General features: G+C 42.9%; 1 pseudogene; it reads right to left on the bottom strand.

The window, feature by feature from the left end:
- Positions 1–6218: 6218 nt before the first annotated feature.
- Positions 6219–7305, bottom strand: LOC102128909 (ADP/ATP translocase 2 pseudogene; annotated as a pseudogene).
- Positions 7306–9736: the final 2431 nt, after the last annotated feature.

A 9736-nucleotide genomic window follows, 5' to 3' on the forward strand; every position in this document is an offset into this window, starting at 1 on the left:
ACCTCTAGGCCCAGTCCCTCACTTTGTAGGTGGGGAGACCTGGGCTCAAAGAGAGGCGTTGACTTGATAAGGGACTCAGGGGCTGTGCTGGAACTGGTGCTTAGATCATTGGAACCTGATTCAGAGCTCTTGGCTGTGCCACTCCACCTCTGTGACTGGATGGTGATGGTTGGGTTACCCCGGATAAAATTACCTTCCTCTACCCCAGAGGCTGAAACCACTTGTGTCCGAACTCTTGCACTTTCTCCATTGGTATCATAGAGATACTCATTTCTAGTTTATTTCTAAAGAGCCATCTCTTCCCTGCAGGTGGATTACTACTCAGACTGACGCCTCTTCCAACTCACAGCCCCTGGCACCTTGAGAAATGCTGACAATCAGCAGCAGAAGACAAATGATGTGAGGGGATCACGAGGAGGGACTTAGATGGGACAGGAGCCTGCAAGGAAGAGGGCCCAGGGAGGAATTTAAAGGCAGCCTGGGGCTGGGGTGGGGGAATCTGGCTTCTAATACCTGTTTTGTCATTTCTTAATTGTGTGACCTTGGAGAAGTTACTTAATATCTGTAAGCCTCGGTGCCCTACTCTGCAAAATAGGGATGGTAACATGTACTTCAGGGTTATATGAGAATGATATGAAATAATGTATTTGATAATTTATATTATAGATATAATATATAAGGGCTAATATATATGAAATATATGTGATATGAGAGCACCCCACGGTGCGGGGTGGGCAGTAGGTGCTCCACAGGAGGGAGTTTCTTCACTCCTGGCAACAGATGCAGTGCCTGGAGCGCCTCCTATCTTCCTGCCTTTGCAGAGCTCCCATCCTCAAGACTTCTCCAATTATGCAGGTGACATGTTACAGTGACAAAGGTCAAACTGTATTTTTTTTTTAAGAAAAAACGGGGTATATTTATTGGTTCATGTAGTTTAACCTTCCAGTTCCTGGCATTCCTAGCTCCATGGGCTCTAAAGATGTCATCAGGATGCAGTCTCTCCATCTCTTCACCTTGCTCTCCTCCTTGTTCTTTCCATTCTCAGGCACGCTCTCCCTGATGGAGATAAGAGCAAGGATGCAGACCCACATTTTGGTGTCAGCAGAAAGCCCAGCAGAAAGACCACCAATAGAAGTGATATTAATATACCATTTTGTAGGGGGTCCTGGTCACCTGCTTTTTGCCTTTGACCATCTACCTCTTTCTAAGTGGCCCCCAGGAAAAATATATGCACAGAGGATTATAGCTTTTTTTCTTGCTTGGCCATGGTGGCAGAAGTGGCTGGTTGGCTTCCATTTTTCAAACTCTTTCCTTCCATGGCTGCCCAGCTAAAGACTACATTTCTATGCCTCCATTGCAGCAAAGTTTAATCATGTAAGAATCATGTCACAAGATCGTGGCCAATGAAGTATGGATGAAGTGGTAGAGGATGAGATGAATGCTGCAGAGGAAAAAGAAGAAGGCAATAGTGGTGCTGCCATACCAGTCGTAGACCACCTACCTGGCTATTTGCATGAGTAGGCCATCTTATTTAACCCGCTTGGTTAAGGCTAACGGATACAGGCACAAATGCAAGCCATAGCGTCCTAGTGAATGAGATCAGACCATACAGAAGATTTCTTCTGCCCAGGTTGGAGGCTGGTTTGGGCCTGGATTCAGAGCTGAGTGGAGACAAGCCAGAATTTTCCAAAGCAAGAAAATTTGCAACAGCTTGCCTCAGGGGAATTCCTGCTCTTAAGTTGGTTCAGATGTCTGTGGCCAATGAAGCTTTCAAGGGCTGGCTCTCAGAAGCCTGGGAAAAACTACAGGAATGAAATGAATCCAAAGATTGTTTAACATTATTTTTTTTTCTTTTTTTAAAAATTATTATTATACTTTAAGTTCTAGGGTACATGTGCATAACATGCAGGTTTGTTACATATGTATACTTGTGCCATGTTGCTGTGCTGCACCCATCAACTCGTCAGCACCCATCAACTCATCATTTACATCAGATATAACTCCCAATGCAACCCCTCCCCCCTCCCCCCTCCCCCCTCCCCATGATAGGCCCCGGTGTGTGATGTTCCCCTTCCCAAGTCCAAGTGATCTCATTGTTCAGTACCCACCTATGAGTGAGAACATGCAGTGTTTGGTTTTCTGTTCTTGTGATAGTTTGCTAAGAATGATGGTTTCCAGCTGCATCCATGTCCCTACAAAGGACACAAACTCATCCTTTTTTATGGCTGCATAGTATTCCATGGTGTATATGTGCCACATTTTCTTAATCCAGTCTGTCACTGATGGACATTTGGGTTGATTCCAAGTCTTTGCTATTGTGAATAGTGCCACAATAAACATACGTGTGCATGTGTCTTTATAGCAGCATGATTTATAATCCTTTGGGTATATACCCAGTAATGGGATGGCTGGGTCATATGGTACATCTAGTTCTAGATCCTTGAGGAATCGCCATACTGTTTTCCATAATGGTTGAACTAGTTTACAATCCCATCAACAGTGTAAAAGTGTTCCTATTTCTCCACATCCTCTCCAGCACCTGTTGTTTCCTGACTTTTTAATGATCGCCATTCTAACTGGTGTGAGATGGTATCTCATTGTGGTTTTGATTTGCATTTCTCTGATGGCCAGTGATGATGAGCATTTTTTCATGTGTCTGTTGGCTGTATGAATGTCTTCTTTTGAGAAATGTCTGTTCATATCCTTTGCCCACTTTTTGATGGGGCTGTTTGTTTTTTTCTTGTAAATTTGTTGGAGTTCTTTGTAGGTTCTGGATATTAGCCCTTTGTCAGATGAGTAGATTGCAAAAATTTTCTCCCATTCTGTAGGTTGCCTGTTCACTCTGATGGTAGTTTCTTTTGCTGTGCAGAAGCTCTTTAGTTTAATGAGATCCCATTTGTCAATTTTGGCTTTTGTTGCTGTTGCTTTTGGTGTTTTAGACATGAAGTCTTTGCCCATGCCTATGTCCTGAATGGTACTACCTAGGTTTTCCTCTAGAGTTTTTATGGTATTAGGTCTAACATTTAAGTCTCTAATCCATCTTGAATTAATTTTCGTATAAGGAGTAAGGAAAGGATCCTGTTTCAGCTTTCTACTTATGGCTAGCCAATTTTCCCTGCACCATTTATTAAATAGGGAATCCTTTCCCCATTTCTTGTTTCTCTCAGATTTGTCAAAGATCAGATGGCTGTAGATGTGTGGTATTATTTCTGAGGACTCTGTTCTGTTCCATTGGTCTACATCTCTGTTTTGGTACCAGTACCATGCTGTTTTGGTTACTGTAGCCTTGTAGTATAGTTTGAAGTCAGGTAGCATGATGCCTCCAGCTTTGTTCTTTTGACTTAGGATTGTCTTGGAGATGCGGGCTCTTTTTTGGTTCCATATGAACTTTAAAGCAGTTTTTTCCAATTCTGTGAAGAAACTCATTGGTAGCTTGATGGGGATGGCATTGAATCTATAAATAACCTTGGGCAGTATGGCCATTTTCACGATATTGATTCTTCCTATCCATGAGCATGGTATGTTCTTCCATTTGTTTGTGTCCTCTTTTATTTCACTGAGCAGTGGTTTGTAGTTCTCCTTGAAGAGGTCCTTCACATCCCTTGTAAGTTGGATTCCTAGGTATTTTATTGTCTTTGAAGCAATTGTGAATGGAAGTTCATTCATGATTTGGCTCTCTGTTTGTCTGTTACTGGTGTATACGAATGCTTATGATTTTTGCACATTAATTTTGTATCCTGAGACTTTGCTGATGTTTAACATTATTTTTATCAACTCCTTTACATTTACTTTCCCAGAAAGCCTTTTGAAACCCTGTTTTATTATGAAAATATTTAAACATTAAGAAAACTAGAGAAAATACCTATTCCTATATTCTACAGGGATCAACATAATGCCATGTTTGCTTCATCTTTCATTCTTCCTCCTCCTTTTCTCCCTCCCTTTTTCTCTCTGCCCGTCCTTTCTCTCTTTTGTTCTTTCTTTTGGCTGTAGCCTTTTTTTTTTTTTTTTTTTGAGACGGAGTCTCACTCTGTCGCCCGGGCTGGAGTGCAGTGGCCAGATCTCAGCTCACTGCAAGCTCTGCCTCTCGGGTTCATGCCATTCTTGGGCCTCAGCCTGCCGAGTAGCTGGGACTACAGGCGCCCACCACCATGCCCGGCCAATTTTTTGTAGTTTTAGTAGAGACGGGGTTTCACCGTATTAGCCAGGATGGTCTTGATCTGACCTCGTGATCCGCCCGCCTCCGCCTCTCAAAGCGCTGGGATTTCAGGCGTGAGCCACCGCGCTCGGCTTGGCTGTAGTCTCTCTCTCTCTTTTTTTTTTTTTCAGACAGAGTTTTGCTCTGTCGCCCGGGCTGGAGTGCAGTGTTGCAATCTCGGCTCATTGCAAGCTCCGCCTCCCGGGTTCAAGCAATTCTCTGGCCTCAGCCTCCTGAGTAGCTGGGACTACAGGCGCCCGCCACCACGCCCGGCTAATTTTTTTTTTTTTTTTTCATGTTTAGTAGAGGTGGTGTTTCACCATGTTAGCCAGGATGGTCTCGATCTCCTCACCTTGTGATCCACCCGCCTCGGCCTCCCAAAGTGCTGGGATTACAGGCGTGAGCCACCGTGCCTGGCCGGCTGTAGTCTCTTAAAGGAAATCTCTGCCAATATATCTTTGTATCCCTAAATACTTCTGTATACAATTCTTAAATATAAGTATATTTTCTTATAGGACAATACCATTATTATATGTAATAAAATTAGAAGTAATTCATTCATATTATTTAATACCCAGGATTAAAGCTGGATTACATTTACCTAGTTGTCTCAAAACTGTGTTTTTACAGTAGGTTTCTGAATTAGGATTCAAGCCAAGTCTACTCATTACATTTGGTTGTTACATCAACAAAACTTTAACGAGAGCTGCCGCAACAACAGGATCTGAAGGCTAGGGTTATTATAACTCTGCTTTTCTTGGAGAGTGGACAGCCAGAGGGAGGCGAAGAACAACAGGTCTGGGATGCACCAGCCAGATAATCCCGTCCACAGGTCCCTGATTTGCTCACAGATACGTGATTTCTTTCATTTTTTATGTTTGTAATCATTCATTCCTGGAGTGGTTCATTGAAAGTGGACAATGCAAGGGTGAGACACTTCTAGCGTCTGATTTAAATCCAGCCCTTAACTTAACTTATTTAACATATGGCTTCATTTGAAACAAACTGATCTGTGGCCTCTTATGTATGTTGAGTGCCCATGATACGCCAGTGCTGTTTAGAGACAGCACAAAGAATGGCAAGAGAAGCTAGCAAAAATGTTCTTAATTAGACGGAGGACACAGGCACGCCCTTTCAGCTGCAGGGCGCTGTACAGAGGAGTGGAAAGAAAGTGCCGTGGGTGCACAAGGGGAAGGGGAAGTGTGATCAGCTCCCCTGGGAGAGGTCAGGAGAGGCTTTCCTGAAGAGGTAATCATGGAGCTGCACGTTAATATTTTCCTGCTAGGGGGAAACGCATTCCAGGCAGTGGGAACAGAATAACCCAAGGCACTAAAACTCTAAAATGCAGCAATGATCTTGAGCAGCAGTGTTTCAAGTCACATGATGGGTATTTGCCCCTATGAAAATAATTCAGTTTTATCTACAAAATGTGCCTTCAGATTTCAAATAGAGATGAACGTACTGTTTAGAACACGTTTTGACAACGCTACCTTTTTAAAAACTCTACTGGGTTGTGCACCATTCATTCCTACCCTGCCTGCCATCCCTTACCAGGTCAAACAAACAAGATTAGTTTTTAAAAACATTTTAGATATTTTTATTTCTCCAAATTTGTTATTTATCAGATGTGAATGAAATAAAAAATATAATTGAGTCCCATCATCATCATCATCATCATCATCATCATGGAAATGGCTTTAAGAGAAAACTGGTCAGATGAATATTATTGCTTCCCATTTTCTTTTTTTTTTCTTTTCTTTTTCTTTTTTTTCTTTTTTTTTTTTGAGACAGAGTGTCGCTCTGTTGCCCAGGCCGGAGTGCAGTGATGCCATCTCGGCTCACTGCAACCTCCACCTCCCAGGTTCAAGGGATTCTCCTGCCTCAGCCTCCTGAATAGCTGGGATTACAGGCGTGTGCCACACGCCCAGCAATTTTTTTGTATTTTTAGTAGAGATGGGGTTTCACCATGTTAGCCAAGATGGTCTCGATCTCCTGATCTCATGATCCACCTGCCTCGGCCTCCCAAAGTGCTGGGAATACAGGTGTGAGCCACCGCATCCAGCCTGCTTCCCATTTTCAACCAGTAAATAGTTGCCACTGATAAACTGACAGCCAGGAGTCTGTCAAGAATGCTCAAGATACATTATATAATACAACATGACTGTTCATAGCGGGAACAATCCCAGGAAATAACTTACATGTACTTCCTGATTTCATCATACAAGACAAGCACAAAAGCATCACCCATGCCTCTGAGAACACTGGACCATGCACCCTTGAAAAAAACTTTGCCTCCTTCATTACCAGCAATCTTCCTCCAGCAGTCAAGTGTGCCTGTGTACATGATGTCAGTTCCTTTGCACCCTGACTGCATCATCATGCAGCATTGAACGCTGTCAAATGTATAGGAAGTCAACCCAGCAATAGCAGTGACAGTCTGTGCGATCATCCAGCTGATGACGATGTGGGTGTTCTTGGGATCAGGAAGCATTCCCTTTGCAGTGTCATAGATACTTAAGTAGGCAGCTCGGTAGATGACAATACCCTGCACAGACTTGTTAAAGCCTTGGTACAGGCCCTTAATCCCATCAGTTTTGTAGATCTTAACCAGGCAGTCACTGAGGCCTCAGAATTCCCTTTCAGCTCCAGCTTTACCTGCATCAGCTGCTAGACAGGTACGGGCAAAATCAAGAGGGTACACAAAACACAAGGATGTGGCCCCAGCGGCACCGCCTGATGCCAGATTCCCTGCAAAGTAGCTCCCAAACTGGGTCCTCTTGTCCACATCACCCAGGAATATCTGCTTGTATTTATCTTTGAAGGCCAAGTTGAGAGCCTGGGTGGGGAAGTTATCTGATGACATTGGCCAGGTTACGGTGCCAGAAGGACAGGACTCCCTGCTCCTTGGGAATATGGACCACGCAGTCTATAATGCCCTTGTATTGCATATCTGCGGTGATCTGCTTGCTGGCATGCTGTACCTCCAGCAGCAGCTTGACTCTCTTGATGGGTGCTACCCCCATCTTGGAGATGGCTGCTGCTACTACACCTGCCAGGAAGTCCTTGGTGAAGGACACAGTGGCATCTGTCATGTTGAAAGGAAAGAGGAGGCAGGCTGCTGCAGGACAGGACTGGGCCGGGAACTAGCTTTCACGCCAGGGCTGTGGGGCAACAATATTAGTTTTTGTCAAATTCCAAAGCTTCATTTTTTTCCTCAAGTCCCTTTATAACTTCCCAATCTCTCTTCTTTGACTGCTCAAGATAAAACAAAAATATAATGCAAAAAATATTTCCATTCTTTTAACAAATAAAAACTCCTAAATCAATTACTTTTTACCTTTATGGTTTTGATAATCTATTCATCATGGGTCAATGACACTTGATAGAAAAGTGGACTTCTGATCTGGTTTAAAGTCAAATCAAGGTCGTGTCCTGAGGAATTCTTGAAACTCCATGAATAACCCTGATGCTGTTAGGGAGGAATGAGATGACTGAGTCTAGTGAGAGTGCTATCACCTGAGCAGTGGGACCCAGCTACTTTGTGCAATCGACTGACAAAGTGGGTGGCCTGCAACTCGGAAATTGTGCACTCACATTCTCATTCGAGTAGCTCTGCAAGACTAGGACAGATAGGCATGACTGTATGCAACGGGCAGAGGAAACACGTGGTGTGGTGTCAAAGTTTTGCACTTGGGGACTTGTCCTGGCTCACAGCCACCATCAAAGTGATATGAAGTAGGTGACATTTAGAGTGTTTTTTCCTTGTGCTAGGCACTGTTCTAAGCATGCTGTTCACAACAACTCAGTGAGGTGGGTTGTATTATTCCCCTCGTATCAGTCAAGATTCTCCAGAGAAACTGAACCAGTAGGATGTATGTGTGTATATATTTAACAGGTTGGTGCAAAAGTAATGGCAATTTTTACCATTACTTTTAATGGCAAAGACTGCAGTTAGTTTTGCACCAACTTAATATTTATATGTGGGTGTGTGTGTATGTATATATTTATATGTGTATATGTGGGTGTGTGTATATATATAGTTCCCTTGAATAAAGTCTGCCTTATTCTTTTTTTTTTTTTTTTTTTGAGATAGGGTCTCTCTCTGTCACCCAGGCTGGAGTCTAGTTGTGTGATCGTGGCTTACTGCAACCTCTATCTACCTCCTGGGCTCAAGTGATCCTCCCTACTCAGCCTCCCATATAGCTGGGACCACAGGTGCCTGCCACCATGCCCAGCTAATTTTTTGCATTTTTGGTGGAGACGGGGCTTTACTGTGTTGCCCAGGTCTGGAACTCCTGAGCTCAAGTGATCTGCCCACCTGGGCCTCCCAAAGTGCTGGGATTATAGGCATGAGCCACTGTGCTCTGTTTATTCTTTAACAAAGGTCACAGATTTTTTTTTAACTAAATATATACATATTATATATATGTACACATGTATATATAAATAGCATATTTATTATATATTAATAATATATAAATATATATCATATGTATAATACATATTAACCACTATTCTGCACTGTGGCCTAACTGGATGCAACTTCCTCAACTAAATGTGAGGTTTATATGTATACACATACATATATGTGTGTATATATTATATGTATTATATATATGTTTAAAGAAAAATCTGTCTGCGACCTTTGTTAAAGAACAATAATGCAGACTTTATTTAAGGGGACTATAGAGACAGATATGGGAACTACCAAAGTGGGGTTTTACAGTAGGGGTGAGAAACTGGGCTCAACTCGGAATACAACAAGGAAAAGTGGGAATTTATAGCCAAGGAACAGAGTTGGAATTCCAACCCAGGCTCCCCAGCACATGCCCTTAACTCCGTGCTGCACCACTGCCTAACTGGATACAACTTCCTCACCTAAGTGTGAGGTTTATAATGCCTGCCTTTCTCTATTCACAGGATTCCTGTCCTTAGTTATTTGCTTTTATTCTGTCTCATTCCAAATTGGATTTGCAGAGGCCCTGAGAAACCAAAGATAATTCCCATAAAAGTATTTTGAAGACTGTTAAGGGAACAAAAGGAAATTAGCATTTACTGTGCACCTGTATGTGTCAGACACAATGCCAGGCACCTTCACAGTTGTCAAATTTAGCACACACAATAAATAAGAATCCTCCATCAACTGAGATCCTTGGAGGACAGGACTAGACTTTGCTCTCCAAGTATCCTGGATGCTTTTCATGGGGTCTGGAGGAGTGTAGGTGCCCATTAAATGCCTATGAATGAATGGGGTTACTGCCCAGTGATGTAACTTGAAGCCAGACAGTTGTTGCTAGGAGCTTCTTGGGTGGTGCAAAGGTTTTTATGTGGGATCCAATATCTTCCAGGAGATGAAAGAATGATCCCAGCTCATGTTGCTGTGGAGAGGGAAGGAGGAGTTTTCTCCAGAAAGCAGCTCACTGGGGAAAACATTTGCAGGTGATCTTGTTAAAATTATCCAGTCCTTTTGTGCAACACAATCCCTAGGCTGGAAAACACTGCCTCATATGTCATATGGACTTTATAAAACTTGTTCTT

Source organism: Macaca fascicularis, chromosome 3 (assembly GCF_037993035.2).
Source record: "Macaca fascicularis isolate 582-1 chromosome 3, T2T-MFA8v1.1".
Classification (NCBI taxonomy): domain Eukaryota; kingdom Metazoa; phylum Chordata; class Mammalia; order Primates; family Cercopithecidae; genus Macaca; species Macaca fascicularis.